We start from the raw sequence: 15,380 nt of genomic DNA on the forward strand, positions 1-15,380 counted from the left end.
GAGTAAGGCCATTTTTTTTTTTTTTTTTGGTTGTGCTGTGTGGCATAGACCATATAATTTTGGACTCAAACTCCCCTTTGCCCTACATCAGATTAAGACCCCCACCCCATGCCTCCCAGCTTGCCAGAGGAAGGATCTGTGTCCCCACTGGCCTCCTTGGCTTCGACAGCCTCAGCTTTCTTGCAGATGGAGAGATCTGCTTTCTAAGCACTGTCTTTGGGGTCTGCCCCAGGGATCCCTAAGGCCTCAGCTATCCCTTTGCTCCAGCTGCCCATCAAAGGATGCACCGTGAGTCAGCATCAGGACCCAAGTCGCAGCATGGCAGAGTCCTTGCCTCTGCTGAGTCAGTGCCCCAGGGAATGGACTCCTTTATACCTGGCCATAGGACCTCAAGCAGACCTTTTTGCCCCGTGGCCATTTGGACGAGTGCCACTCAAAGTGTGGTCCCTGAACTCTGCTGGCTCACAGACTTGTTACTTGAAGACAGGAACAGAGGTACTCAGTGAGAACTTGAGGGGAAGCATTTAGAAACTTTTATAGCAATTTGACATTGCCTCATCATTCAAGTAGCATTTTATTTTTAAAAAGTAATTTGTTTTTATTGAATTTTAATAAGAAGTACTGATGCATGACAGATTTAAAGTGGAAAGAAAATGACAGTTTGGTCCTTCTTCATGGATGTCTTAGGAAGCCCTGTAGCTGACCCCTTTTCCCCCCTGCCCTGGGGTGTTCCCCAAGGGCTGTGGTCTGGTGAAGTTCTCCTTTAGGGCAGGAGGGGGCGACAGAGATATAGATAATCCATCTTTCCCCAAGCAAGGCCGATTCATTCCCCAAGTAACCTCCATTTGACCACTTCTGGATGCTGGGACATGGGGAGAAAGGAAATCTTTCTTCTTTCTTTTTGCCCCAGCTGAGAGAAGAGTTACCAGAAAGAACATCCAGTAGGGCTGGCCAAAGGGAAATGGCAGGAAAGTATAGATCCAGGCCGGGAACTTTCTTCCTGGGAAAGATAGATGCAAACCACTGGAGTCTTCCCTTTGTGGCTTTATTTTTCTAAGTACCATTTTTTTCCTAACTTTTTCCTGCTTCACATCTCTGCAGCTTTGCACAGACTCTGCACATTTTGTAGTATATAAGGCATCGCACTACTGGAAGGCCCTGAGACATGGTGGTTATGAACCTTGAACCTGGAGCCAGGCTGTTTGAGTTGGGATGCTGGCTTCACGTCTTGCCAGATGTTGACTTTGGACAACTTGCTTGACTCCTCTGAGCTCTCTTTATTCTGCCTTATGTATTGCTGTGATAATCGAGTGAGGCATTGTGGGTGAAGGCCAGGTGGCCAGTAAACATCAGCAGATGAGGAAATCGAGGCTTAGAAAGGAGATGCCCTGCCATGTATTAGACTCTAGACATCCCCCAGCAGAGAGGTGGGCACTTTTGTCCCCGGCTGGCAGATCTGGGTACTGACATGCAGTTTATGCACATCTATAGGACTATGGAGAGTTGGGTTGCTGACCTCCAGGGTCTCACACAAAGTCCAGAGTTCTCTGCCTACTATGTAACAGGAAGATAGGACTGTGTGGGGTTTTTTGGACCTCTTAGGTACAGACCTAAAAGCCCAGAAATAACATCAGACTTTTCTCTCTGATTTGCCCCAAAGCTAAAGAACTTTCAAGAAGACAGTTCATGAGAGACTGGGGTTCCTCTTTGGGGGAATCCCCAGCCTTCCTTGGTGGCTCAGATGGTAAAGAATCTGCCTGCAATGCAGGGGAACTGGGTTTGATCCCTGGGTCAGGAAGATCCCCTGGAGGAGGGAATCGCTACCCACTCCAGTATTCTTGCCCGGAAAATTCCATGGACAGAGGAGCCCGGCAGGCTACAGTCTATGGGGTCGCAAAGAGTTGGACACGAACTACTGAACACACGCGAATACACCAGAGTCTATTAACGGGCAGCCCCTTGGCATTAAATGGTCTTCAGAACAGAGTGGGAGTGAGCAGCAGGGGGCGCTGTGACACAGAAAGAGAGCTGCAGCTGCCCCGGGAACAGACCCAGGGCAAAGCTCAGCGGCAGTAGTCTCCGGGAGGACGCGCGCCTGCAGGCTCCCGGGGGATCTTCCACCTGAGAACTGAGAACGCGAGGGGTCCCCAGAAATCAGTCAGAACGGGCATTGAAAGCAGTCACTCTGATGCTGGCAGTACTCTTGCCTGGAAAATCCCATGGATGGACGAGCCTGGTAGGCTGCAGTCCATGGGGTAGCTAAGAGTCGGACACGACTGAGCGACTTCACTTTCACTTTCCACGTTCATGCATTGGAGAAGAAAATGGCAACCCACTCGAGTGTTCTTGCCTGGAGAATCCCAGGGACGGGGGAGCCTGGTGGGCTGCCATCTATGGGGTCGCACAGAGTCAGACACGACTGAAGCGACTTAGCAGCAGCAGCAGCAGCCTTGGATTTGAAAGTCTGCCCAGCTCTTTCTAGTTATGTGATCCTGGGCAAGTCTCTTCACCTCTTTGGAGCCTCAGTGGCCTCATCAAAAACAAAAAACCCATTTCATGGGGCTGTCAGTGTAATGAGGTGGGTACATTTCTTAGCATGGCGCCTGGTACCTCATGAGCATCCAAGGCTTGGCAGCTATTACTAAGAGATACACAGTTGGTGGGGTAGTCCCAAAGAGGTGAGACCCCTGGCCCCCAAGGTCCTCTGCTGCTCTGGATCCCTACTGTGGCCCTTCATGGGCTCACACCCCTGGGACGCTGACCTATCTGGGCCTCCTCCTGCCCAAGTAAACTGCCTGTGCCCCAAGGATACTGCTTGTGTCTGGGAACTGCTTTTTCCCAGAGGCTTGTGAATCTCATTTGGGCCAACATGCTAGCCGGAGGGCAGTTGGGAGTTTGAGGGGCTATGGGTCCCTGCCCTGCCCTGGAGTTGCTGCAAGCCTCTTGCCCTCTCTGGGCCTCCATTTCTCCATGCACAGTTGAAGGGGCTGCAGGAGATAAGCATGGAGGATCCTTGCAGTCTAGCACCAGCCATCTAGGACTGCGTCCCCATCCTGCGAACATTTATGTTGGAGCAGGGTCCTTTGCTGCAAAACCCAAAGTATGGGCCCAGTTTAGGGAATGGGGAGGCTCCTAGCTGATGCTTATGGAGGAGACGGTGGGTGGTGAATTCCCTCACCCAAGAGGCGACCTTGGTTTCATGTCCAGCTTGCCTCTCCTGTGTTTCTCTACCCACGTGGTGGAGTTCAAGATCTCCATACTCTCTCTCCACCACTAGCCTGGTCTGCTCTTAGAAAAGCATCTGATAGACTCTAGGACTCATATCTCTAGGATATGGATAACTAGGAGGTCTGGTGCTACCCATTTGGAGGGCGCTGAACTTGGCAGGGATAGAGTTTTTAATCTAGAGAAATTGTTTATGGAATCCCATCAGGAGCATTTGAAGCTGGAAGGATGTTGCCTCCGCTCAGTCACAGCAGTCTCCGTTTCCTGGGCTTGGCCTTGAGTCGGGGCTAAGACAACAGGTTCAAAGCATACAGCAATCAAAGGAAAATAGATGAACTGCATTTTATCACAATTAAAACATTTTGTGTTTCAAAACACATCATCAAGAAAGTGGAAAGGCATTCCACACAGTGGGAGAGAATTTTGTAAATTATGTGTCTGATAAAGGACTTGTATCCAGAATATATAAAGAACTTTTACAACTCAACAACAAAAAGTCAAATGACCCAATTTAATATGAGCAAAAATGAGCAAAAGACTTGAATAGACATTTCTCCAAAGAAGATGTGTAAATTACCGGTAAGCACATGAAAAGATGCTCCACGTTGTTGGTCATTCAGTCAGTTCAGTTCAGTCACTCAGTCGTGTCCGACTCTTTGCGACCCCATGAATCGCAGCACGCCAGGCCTCCCTGTCCATCACCAACTCCCTGAGTTCACTCAAACTCACGTCCATTGAGTCAGTGATGCCATCCAGCCATCTCATCCTCTGTCATCCCCTTCTCCTCCTGCCCCCAATCCCTCCCAGCATCAGGGTCTTTTCCAATGAGTCAACTCTTCGCATGAGGTGGCCAAAGTACTGGAGTTTCAGCTTTAGCATCATTCCTTCCAAAGAAATCCCAGGGCTGATCTCCTTCAGAATGGACTGGTTGGACCTCCTTGCAGTCCAAGGGACTCTCAAGAGTCTTCTCCAACACCACAGTTTAAAATAGGAAAATGCAAATCAAAACCTTAGGAGATACCTCCTTACACCTACTAGGACAGCTATTACCAAGAAGGCAGACAATAACAAGTGCTGGTGAGGATGTGGAGAAATTGGTGGAATTATTGGTGGAATCTTAAAATAGTATAATCACTATTTGGAAAAAGTGTGGCAGTTCCTCAAAAAGTTAGGCATAGAGTTACCATATGACCCAGAAACTTCTAAGTATACACCCAAGAGAATTGAAAGCACATATCCTACCATAAGACCGAGCAATTTCTAGGTATACACCCAAAAGAATTGAATACACACATCTACTCAGAAACTTACATGATGAGGAGTGGGAGCAGATGGATGGATAAAGGCAGTCAAAAATACAAAATTCCAGTTAATACTAGGGATGTAATGTACAACAGGATAAATATAATTAATACTGCTTTATGTTACTCATGAAAGTTGTTAAGAGAGTAAATCCTAAGAGTTCTCATCACAAGGAAAAATATTGTTTTCTCTTTCTTTAGTTTGGTGTCTCTATGAGATGATGGATGTTCACTAAACTTATTGTGGTAATCGCTTGAAGTACGTAAGTCAAACCATTATGCTGTATACTTTAAACCTAGACAGTGGTGTGTATCATTTATGTCTCAGTAAAAATAGAGGGAAAAACACATACAGTTAAACATCCATAAGAGCCCCAAAGAGGAAACCACTCAACTGATGAACCAATAAACTGTGGTCTATCCATACCATGGGATATTATTCCACCCCTGAAAGGAATGGTGTACTGATACACGCCATGACATACATGGACGTGAAACATTCAGTGAGACAGCCAACCACAAAAAGCCACGTATTATGTGACTCCATTTGTACGGCATGTCCAGACTAGGCATGTGCAGAGATGGAAAGTGGACTGGTTGTTGCTAGGACTTGGGAGAGGAGAGGATGAAGAGCGACAGCTAATGGGTGCAGGGTTTCCTTTTTGGGGTGATGAATATGCTCTGGAATTAGGTAGTGGTGATAGCTGCACAACTTTGTGAATATACTAAAATTACCATTTATCCTTTTTTTGAAGGTTAATTTCTCCCTGCAAGCAGGAATGCCCAGGGGAGCGCTGAAAACAATGGGAGTATGCGCTGCTGGGTAGGGGAGGGGCTATGAGGAGCCAGGGGTGCTAGACACTTTGCAATGCCTGGGCCAGCTCAGGGTGAAGAATTGCTTTCCCCTCCATAAGACTTTTTTTTAAAAAAATCTGTATTTATTTTTATTTATTTGGCTGCACTGGGTCTTACTTATGGCGTGTGGCATGATCTAGTTCTCCCTGGGATCGAACTTAGGCCCCCTGCATTGGGACTGTGCAGTCTTAGCCACTGGACCACCAGGGAGGTCGCCTTTTTTTTTTTTTTTTTAATATACCCTCTATAAGGCTTCTGAGTATCTCTCAGGACATTGATGTAGGTGATTATCTGAGCTCAAAACTAAACTCTGCTTTACATAATAAACACCAAGCATATTTTCAAGATTTTAATATCCCCTGAATTTCCCAGGAATACAACTACTGTGTGAACTGGGAAGATGGTATGCCATCTCCTGCTTAATGTCAGTCATCTAGTCCTGAAAATGAGAGCCTCTGTGCGAAAGGCTTCTGGGAACATCTTTCCTTTCATTTTCTTTCCTTTCTCTTTTAAAGGGGAAGATTATATTGTTATCTGTCAACCCCAATCCCTTAACTGATTTCCTGGGCCTAACTATAATACTGCACAATGCTTATATATGTAACAAAGGATTGGGTTAGGTTGTTAGATGCTTAAAGCTCTGCTTTCCGGTCACCTATAATTAATAGGGACACTAACGAGCAGTTATTCTGTAAAATAGATAGACGACAAGGATATACTGTATAGCACAGGGAACTAAATTCAATATCTTGTAATCTGTAATGGAAAATAGTCTGAAAAAGAACATATATAAGCATAATATATATTATATATATAAATAATTGAACTACTTGCTGGACATCTGAAACTAACACATTGTAAATCAACTATACTTCAACAACAAAAAAAAAGAATGTGCCCCCTACAAGCTTTGTCAGATAAATCCAATCTTCATTCAACCAGACCACATGGCTTGATATGCTGATATTTGTGTTTATGTATTTTCTTTCCGACAGGACTATAAAATCCTCTTTAAAAATAAAAACAAACAACAACAAGAAGAGCTAAGCAGTTGCTCTGTACATAGGAATCTGGCCTCAGTGCCAGTGCCAGCCAGGGGACACATCCCCTTCATCACTTCCCTGTTTTTCAAAACACAACTTGATTCGAGTCTTCTACTAACTGTACTTGGAATGTACCTTGATTCTTCTCCTGAACCCTATTTCATTTAAAAAAAAATGTGTTAGGGCGTTCCCTGGCGGTCTAGGGGTTAGACTTGACACTTTTACTGGCATGGCCTGGGTTCAATCCCTAGTTAGGGAACTGAGATCCTGCAAGCCATGTGACATGGCCAAAAAAAAAAAAAGTTATATTAAATTTTGGCGCTGTACAGTAGTTTTTCTTCCTCCCATGCAAAGTTTTCAGCCAGAAAGGGTCGTATTGAAGACACATATGTTCTATAAAGGAATGATCTACAGGGAGGATGGTAGCCAGGGGCGCGGTGTGTAGGGCAGGCCTGAACTTGGTCTTCTCTGGGCACTGGGGGGAGCATGATTCTCTGGTTGGAGCTCTAAGGACCATGGGGAAAGTCTCTCCTTCAGTTCACAAGGAAGAGACAAAGGAACCCAGGGCTTGTCTAAGATCACAGAGAGCCTGTGGCAGAATCCGGCTGGCAGCCCAGGCTGCTGGCATCCAAGCAGAGACTTGGGGCTCTACTGCAAGACTTCAGGCTGGCTTTGGAGCAGCCTGTGGAAACACAGGCCACCAGATAAGTTTGGGGAGTTGGTCACTGTGCCTTTGAGCAAGCAACCTTCAGACAGCAAGTAAGTAATCTACCACGTTATCCCTGCCATTGGAAAGTAAGTGTCAAAGTATTCTTGGTAAACATGCTGCCTGGCTATTTAGAGAAATCAGTACGGGGATGAGACTGGGCATTTGAACAAGGTCAAGTCAGGGATGTGGCAGTTGAGCAGAGAGGCTTGGGGCTTGGGACCCAGGGCTGAAAAGCCCACTGAAGCACATGTTGCTGGAAATGGGGACAGTCATGCTCCCACTCCACTTTAGAGATGCAGGTTCATCCTGATGGGGAGGGGTCTAAGCTTGGGCACCCTAAAGTAGAGCCCAAGTTAGAGGTTTGTATCAGAGGAGTTTTTTTTTTAGGAATGTGATGTCCAGGAAGCAGAGTGCAGGGTGGGAGAGTGGAGGAGGGCAGGGGTAACCAGTGCTGGATGCAGGTCGGCGTTGCCTCTGCCCTGTATCACAGAACCGTCTGCAAAATCCACAGAACAAGTCTCAGAACATCCTGTGGGGGAAGGAGGGATGCCATCTATTCATCCCCCTTTGATCCAGGGTTACCATGGCGTGTTCATAACACTCGGCTCCCCAGGCATCCTGGGAAGGGCTGGGGCAGGATGAATGAGGAGGGAGCGTGAGGGGGACCCAAGCCAGACTCAGGCTGGTAGCACCTTCACAGAATGGAGCAAATCTTGTGGGGAGCTGGTGACCTTGGGGCCAGAGGGGTAAGAAATGAAGTCAAGGGGATGGGAAGCTGGTGTCAGGTGGCAACCAGTACAGGTGGCTGGAAGGGATAAACTTGGGGAGGGTTGGGATGGGGTGGGGGATGGGTTGTGTGAATTCCAGAACATTCTTTGTGTGCCTAGGGGGAGGTAGGAGGAGAAAACTCCTTTGGAGTCTCCGGACAGCAGATGAGGGATAGGGCATTCTCCCACCTGCCTGCCTCAAGGTCTTTGAATGGGCTGTTCCCTTGGCCTGGAGTGTTCTTCCCCACCCGCCTCCTCACCCCCTTAACTCTCTGCTCATCCATCAGCTTTGAACACAGACATCAGGGCCTGGATAAATCAGCACTCTCTGTTAATAGCTCTGAAATGCCTCCTTAGACTCTGTCTTTGTAATACTACCATTGTTTATAACCTTGTATTTATTTGTGGGATTATTTGATATGTGTTGACTTCCCTAGACTGCAAGCCTCAAGCAAGCTCCTGGCATGACCAGCAAGGACACGTGGTCCCCGGCTGTGCTGCCATGGCTTCGGCTGTTCTGCGCTCTGGAAACGCCCAGCCTTCGCCCCTCTGGGCCTTTGCTTAGGCAGTGCTCTTTGCAGGGAGTGCCCCCGCCACATATCCCCGAGGCCATATCCTAGGCTTTCAACAGTTTGGCCTAAATGTGATGTCCTCCAGAAGGCTTCCTTATGTTACCCTCTCTAGGCCAGGAAAGCGTCCGTCTGTCTCCCCCCATCGTTCTCTGCTCGCTGTGTGTGCCCTCTTCTACTCCCATACCCTGGCTGTGTGCTTTGTCTTATCTGCTGAATTCCGCTGGGCCTCTTGAGGGCAGGAGGCAAGCCACGTCCATTTTCCTGTCTCCTCCCGCCCCGACCCCCCTGTGTGGCTGGCAGGAGCGCGTGTAACTCAGATGGCACCCAGAGTCCCCAGCTCCTGGAAATCTGAATGAGACAGCCTGAAACCTCATTCCACCCCCTGGGGAACCCAAAGCCCTCTAAGATGCAAATGCCTACAAATTGTCACCACCCACTCTGCCTCCAGCACCTGCCTCCACGGGATCTAATTTTCCTGCAGCTGTCCCCTCTCTCTGTCCCCTGGAGTTACCCCAAACATAGAGCCTGGGTCATTCTCCTATACCTTTCACTCCAAAGTCACTCAAGCAGTAGAAACCTTACTGAAGGCTCTTGGGTCACCAGGAAGTGTCTCATTGTGCCCTATATGATGGTAGCCTCAGTAATATTTCATATTACACATTTCAGTTTTTAAAAAGTTCTGCCAGCTTCCAAGCTAATTGTCTATTCTTCCCCCTCTCTCTCTTGGGACCAGCTCTTCCCCACCCTCTGGGTCTTGACCCTCCTACTCTGGAGGAAACAAGCTAGGTTCCTCCTGGTTGAAGCTAGCTCTGCAGGGTGAAGGCCATCTGTGTTCTCAGCAAACCCAGGGGTCTGCTGTGATGGAGCCCTTCCTCCGCAGGAAATGCCGGAGCGAGGCTTACAGGGGACCCCAGAGCCCCCTTCATGGACCTCTCGAGATTCCGGAAGGCCCTGGCCCATTGTGCTTGGCCTCCTTGCCTAAGGGGCCTTCTCGTCCCTTATGTCAGCTCCAGTGGGGCCTGGCACAGTTTCATCTGTGACTTGGAGTCGGTTCCCAAACGAACTGCCTTTCTTGGAGACACAGACACCCCGGAACCCACTAATCTCTTTCTTCAGAGCATCGTGTTGCTCTCTGCGATCAAAATCTCTCCTGGCAGACCATGCTGGAAAAAGTATCCAGGGGAAACTGGATTTTTCTGAGCACAGCCAGGGCTGTCTCCCCACCTTCTCCATGGCCCCACTAGGTGTGCCCCACTGGGAACAGAAGTGTCTCCTGTTGCCCAGCCCGCGGCCTCACCACGGAAAGCTCATAAGTGCTCCATGCTCTCTTTTCCCTCTTCTGCCAGCCCCCGGGAGTGAAGGGTCTCCAGCTCATGCCCCCAGTGCGAGCAGGCGGATGTGTGGGGAAGAGGGGAGATCTGCGCTGAGGACCTGAGTTTGCACTGGCAGCTGCCCTGATAATCTAGGTCATGGTAAAGCTGGCTGTGTGACGTCAGGCGAGTCTTCCAACCCTTCTGGGCCTCAGTGTGCTCCTCTGTGACCTGGGCATAATGGCGCAGCTGCTGCCCCACAAAGCTGTAGTGAGCGCTAAGTCGGAGGCGGCTGAGAAAGCACCCTGCGAGCTTCAGTTACCCATCCCCTTGTGCGCTGCCAATAGTCCTGACTCACAATGTGACACTTAGAGGGTGACTTAGAAAAGCCACCCTCCTCTTCGGGCCTCTGTTTCCTGACGTGCAAAATGAAGGGAGTGGATGGTTGACCTCAAGGAAGGTTTTTCCAGTGGACAATGTGTAGAAATGTGGTGTTTTTTTTTTAAGTCACTCAGTTGTGTCCAACTCTTTGCAACCCCATTGACTATACAGTCCATGGAATTCTCCAGGCCAGAATACTGGAGTGGGTAGCCTTTCCATTCTCCAGGAGAACTTCCCAACCCAGGGATCAAACCCAGGTTTCCCATATTGCAGGTGGATTCTTTACCAGCCTGGGATATGATTTTTTTTTAAAAATCAGTTTAACAAAGGTCTGTTTAGTCAAGACTATGGTTTTTCCAGTGGTCATGTATGGATGTGAGAGTTGGACTGTGAAGAAAGCTGAGCACTGAAGACTTGATGCTTTTGAACTGTGGTGTTGGAGAAGACTCTTGAGAGTCCCTTGGACTGCAAGGAGATCCAACCAGTCCATTCTGAAGATCAGCCCTGGGATTTCTTTGGAAGGAATGATGCTAAAGCTGAAACTCCAGTACTTTGGCCACCTCATGCGAAGAGCTGACTCATTGGAAAAGACTCTGATGCTGGGAGGGATTGGGGGCAGGAGGAGAAGGGGATGACAGAGGATGAGATGGCTGGATGGCATCACTGACTCAATGGACGTGAGTCTGAGTGAACTCCGGGAGTTGGTGATGGACAGGGAGGCCTGGCGTGCTGCGGTTCATGGGGTCACAAAGAGTTGGACACGACTCAGCAACTGAACTGAACTGAACTAAGCTATATTTGAGTTATGCTGTAACTTATGTATGATAAAATGTGCCCATTCTAAGCACACAATTCAGTGACTTTTGACAAATGCATATATCACAAGATTCGTTTTAATCTCCCCTGCTCTATGTTCCTGTGTCTAGAATGGCATATAATGGAGCCCTACAGACGCCTTCACGTCTAGCTTCTTCCAGAAGTCAGCACGCCTGTTAGGTTCATGCGCGTCGCTGGATGCGCCAGTGGCCTGTGCCTTCGTGATGCTGAGGACTATTCCATCGCATGAATTCACTACAACTGGCACATCCCTTCACCTGTCCGACATTTGGGCTGTTTTGGGCTTTTTTTGACTTTTGGGCTATTCTGAATAAAGCTCCTATGACGTCAGTGTACAGGTTTTTGTGTGAGCTGAAGTTTTCATTTCTTTAGGGTGTATGCCAAGGAGGGTATTGCTGAGTCATTATGTTAAGTATACAGTTGACTCTTGAATGATGTTGAGGTTGGGGCGCCAACACCTCAAGTTTCCTCTGCGTTTAGAGATTCAACAAACAGTAGATCATGAATCGTGTAGTACTTATTATTTACTATTGAAAAATCCACATATAAGTGGACCCCTGCACGTAGTTTAAACCCGAGTTGTTCAGAGGTCAACTGTAGGTGTTTAACTCTGTAAGAAACTGCTGCACTGCTTTCCGAAGTAGCTGGACCACTCTTCATTCCCACCAGGAACGTCCGAGGGTTCAGTTGCTCCATAGTTTTATCAGCACTTGATATTGTCTGCCTGGGTTCCTTTCTCCTCCTACTGGCCTCAATTCCCTGTCATTCCTGGAGACCAAAAGCCTGCCAGTCAATGCCTCCCATTCTCCCAGACTCTCCCACCCACTCTGCCCTGCTTCTCTGGCCTGGTGTAGGCCAGTAGCCTGGGTGGCGTCTGGGGAGACATGGAAACTTTTAGGCTCAACTTGTTTTGGAGACCTGGCCTGAGATGGAATTTCAAATGCAGCCTTTCAACTCAGCGAAGCAGATAAACTAGGGGCCTTTTTAGAATCACTGGCTCCCACAGGGCCAATAATTTTGTTATGCTCATGTTAATGGCAACTTTCAATTTATTGCGGTCTCTCCTCAGATATCACCTCAGAGAGGCCTGTCCTGATCACCAAGTGCAGACCAGACATTGTGGGGCCTGAAGCTTACCTAATTTTTGAGAATGCTCTTTAGAAAAAAGAATCTAGTACTGTGGATACAAAGTTTGGTAGGGAAGTTCTGGAATTGGGAACAAGAGGGGACCTGAGCATACCAAGAGCCTGAAGCTTGAGCTTTACTAGCTTTGAAGTGAATCTATTTCTGCCAGCCCCACTAAATGAAATAGGGTTCCCCCTTCTCTCTCCCCTCATCTCTCTCTAGTCTAGCCCGGTGCCTTGGTTTCTTTTTCTTGATGGGGCAATGCTACCAGTTGTCACCCTCTATTTATTTTCTGTCTTCCCCACTGGAATGCACGCTCTATGAGGGTGAGGAGTGGCTGGTTCACTGTGATATCCCGAGCATCCAGAACAGTACCTCGTACATGACTGGCCCTCAACAAATATTGGCTAAACAAAGGAAGACATGCTTTCCAAGTGCTGCTGGTTTTCTGTTTGCAGAAGTGAGACTGAGTTTTAAAAGTGAATCAATGCATTGGACTTCCCTGGTGGTCCAGTGGCTGAGACTCTGCGCTTCCAATGCTGGGGACCCAGGTTAGATCCCTGGTCGGGGAACTAGATCCCATATGCTGCAACTGAGTTTGTGTGCACCAGCTTATATCCTGCATGTTGCAACAGAGACCAAAGATCTTACATGCTGCTACTAAGACCCAGGGCGGCCAAATAAATAAATAAATATTTAAAAAGTGAATCGATACAGAAAAACGTGAGACTCATATTGGTGTTGCACAGAAATGGCAAAGGCCACCATGATGAAAGCGTGGGATATTCCAGGATGATAAACCAGGAAATGGTTGTTTATCGAGTCCCTACTATGCACCAGGCATGTTCTACACATTGTCATCTTAAAGACTGACAGCAACCTGTGAGGCAGGCAACATTGTACCCCTTTTGCAGGTAACTGAGGCACAGTGGGGTGAAGTCACTCAACCAGGTGTCACAACGCCAGGGAGTAGAGGACCAGATGTCCACCCAGGTTTGTCCTATCCCCTGACTCAAGGTGTGTCTGCAAGGCCCCTGTCTGTCGTCGGAGCCCCTGGAAGCTCTATACTCCATGTTTCAAGGGGTAAGAGGTTTCCCAGGGTCAAGTACTCAGAGCTGAACCCAGGGTGAGCAGGGTTCCAAAGATGGGAGAAGACAGCAGGTCATGTCCTCTGACTGGGCACTGGGCTGTTGCCTGGGAGGCTCTGCCTACCTCTCAGGCAAAGCCCCGCCCAGGTCAACTTAAACTAGGCCAGCCTGGAATGAATCCGTGTTTGTTGTTAAACAAAGGTACAGGGACTGGGCCCCAAAAGGGGTGAACCTTGAGCTGCTTCCAGGACTTGATTTGATTTAAAAAGAATAGGAAGAGTACCAGGAGCCCAGAAACACTTCCTGCTCCAAATGCCAGGAATTCCAGCCTTGCCTGCCCTGGGAGGCTTCACCTGCCTATGTTCATGCTTCCTCTTCGCCTCCCATGGACTTGGGCACAAACCACACACAGGTTGATATGAGGATTAGCCAAAGTCATGGCATATAAAACAATAAATACCTGCGAACTCTCTCTCTCCTCCCTGACTTTTATTCAAAGATCTTGAGTTTTTGGCTAACTACAGCCTGGTAACTCTTCAGCAGGGCTTCCCAGGTAGCTCAGTGGGTAAAGAATCTGGCTGCAGTGCAAGAGACACAGGAGACAAGGGTTCAATCCCTGGGTCGGGAAGATCCCCTGGAGAAGGGCATGGCACCCTACTCTAGTATTCTTGCCTGGAGAATCCCATGGACAGAGGAGTCTGGCGGGCCACAGTCCATGGGGTTGTAAAGAATCAGACGTGACTGAAGGGACTGAGCATGCACATAACCCTTCATTGCCTGTGCTTAAAACACTCCACTGTCCCAAGCTCTGCATCAGATGGTACAGCAGCCTTTTCTGTAGCACCTACTGTGGGTCAGGTACCGCATAGCCATCATCTTTCTTCCTCACCACGACTCTGCAAAGTAAAGATCATTTTTTTTTCCCCATTTTGCTGATGGAGAGACTGAGGCCCAACAGACAAATCAGGCGAGATGAGGAGCCCTGATCTTGCTCCACGTCCCAGGTCACTTCTCTCCTGGTTTCCTCCCAACTCTCTAGTCCAAGGCCAGAACCCTACACAGCTTGACTTGTATATCATCTAACATTTATTTATTGAGTCCCCACTCTGTGTGGGGCAGGCTCCCAGCCCAGGAGCCACAGAGGGGCCAGCCTCATCCATGCCTTCATGCAGCTCAGCAGGTAGCTGGGGAGCAGACGAGCGATAAAGAATTCTAAGAGAGTGTGGCAGGTACAGGGCAGCAGGATAGGCGCAGTGCTCTGGGGGTACCTGCTTCTGTTGGGAGACACAGAGCCCAGCAGTGTGAGTGATCGACATGGGCCCCATCCACACACTGCTGATGTTTTAAGTGTGTGTGCCCACAAGTGTGAAATGATTGTGACAGGAGTAATGAGACTTGGTTGCTGCCTCAACTTACGGTATACGTTATACAGTGCCCCAAATTGCCACTTTAAAGGAAACACTTTTAGTTGCACCTTTATTTATTTGGCTGTACTGCATGGTTTGCGGGATCTTAGTTCCCCGACCAGGGATAGAAACTGGACCCTCAGCAGTGAGAGCGCAGAGTCCTAACTGCTGGATTGCCGGGGAATTCCTTTAGTTGTAACTTTAAAATGAGGACTTCGATATAAGCACGGGTTGACAGACTGGAGTTTGTTGATAGCAAATTGGTGTGTGTGTTTTTCAAACCAACATGCAAAATATCTACAATGGAAGTTCTTACTTCTGACATTTAAGAAGCAGATTTCAAAAATATACACGCGCAGTTTTAACTTTTTATTACAAAATTTTGAAAACATGCATAAAAACAAAGAGAATAGTACAATAACCCTCCCTCCAGTGTACCCAGGTCCCAAGAAATTTGCCAAGATAAGTAAATCAGAATTTTGCAAAATATTCAATGTGACTTATTCAATATATATAGTTTTTCTATGATGAAGTAAAAATTAAAAGAATACAGTGTTTGTTGAAGAAGCTACTAAAGACACACCTCTCTGCCTATGGAACTCTAAAGGTGCATGGAGAGAATTCAGATTCTTAGGCCAAAGGGAGCCTGGGCAGGGAGACATCTCGCTAGCCTGTCTCTCACAGACCTGATATCCTGTGGTTCTCTTATCTACAGAGAGAAAAAGCCCATTTATAACTTTTCTCCTCTGGTTTTAAATGTG

The 15,380-nt window shown here is 48.0% G+C and overlaps 2 long non-coding RNA genes across 2 annotated transcripts in view; both read left to right on the plus strand.

The window, feature by feature from the left end:
• Positions 1-7,020: 7,020 nt before the first annotated feature.
• The window catches only part of LOC132660118 (uncharacterized), a 70,627-nt gene continuing 62,267 nt past the window's right edge, over positions 7,021-15,380 (plus strand). Inside the window, exon 1 of the long non-coding RNA XR_009601339.1 lies at positions 7,021-7,183. This is a non-coding gene — a long non-coding RNA (uncharacterized LOC132660118). The remainder of the gene's footprint in view (positions 7,184-15,380) is intronic.
• Positions 7,807-11,335, plus strand: LOC114115565 (uncharacterized). The gene is made up of 2 exons (XR_003589854.2): positions 7,807-7,879; positions 11,090-11,335. It is a non-coding gene; the product is annotated as an uncharacterized LOC114115565 (long non-coding RNA).

The sequence above is a fragment of the Ovis aries genome, chromosome 7, assembly GCF_016772045.2.
Source record: "Ovis aries strain OAR_USU_Benz2616 breed Rambouillet chromosome 7, ARS-UI_Ramb_v3.0, whole genome shotgun sequence".
In the NCBI taxonomy this organism is placed as follows: domain Eukaryota; kingdom Metazoa; phylum Chordata; class Mammalia; order Artiodactyla; family Bovidae; genus Ovis; species Ovis aries.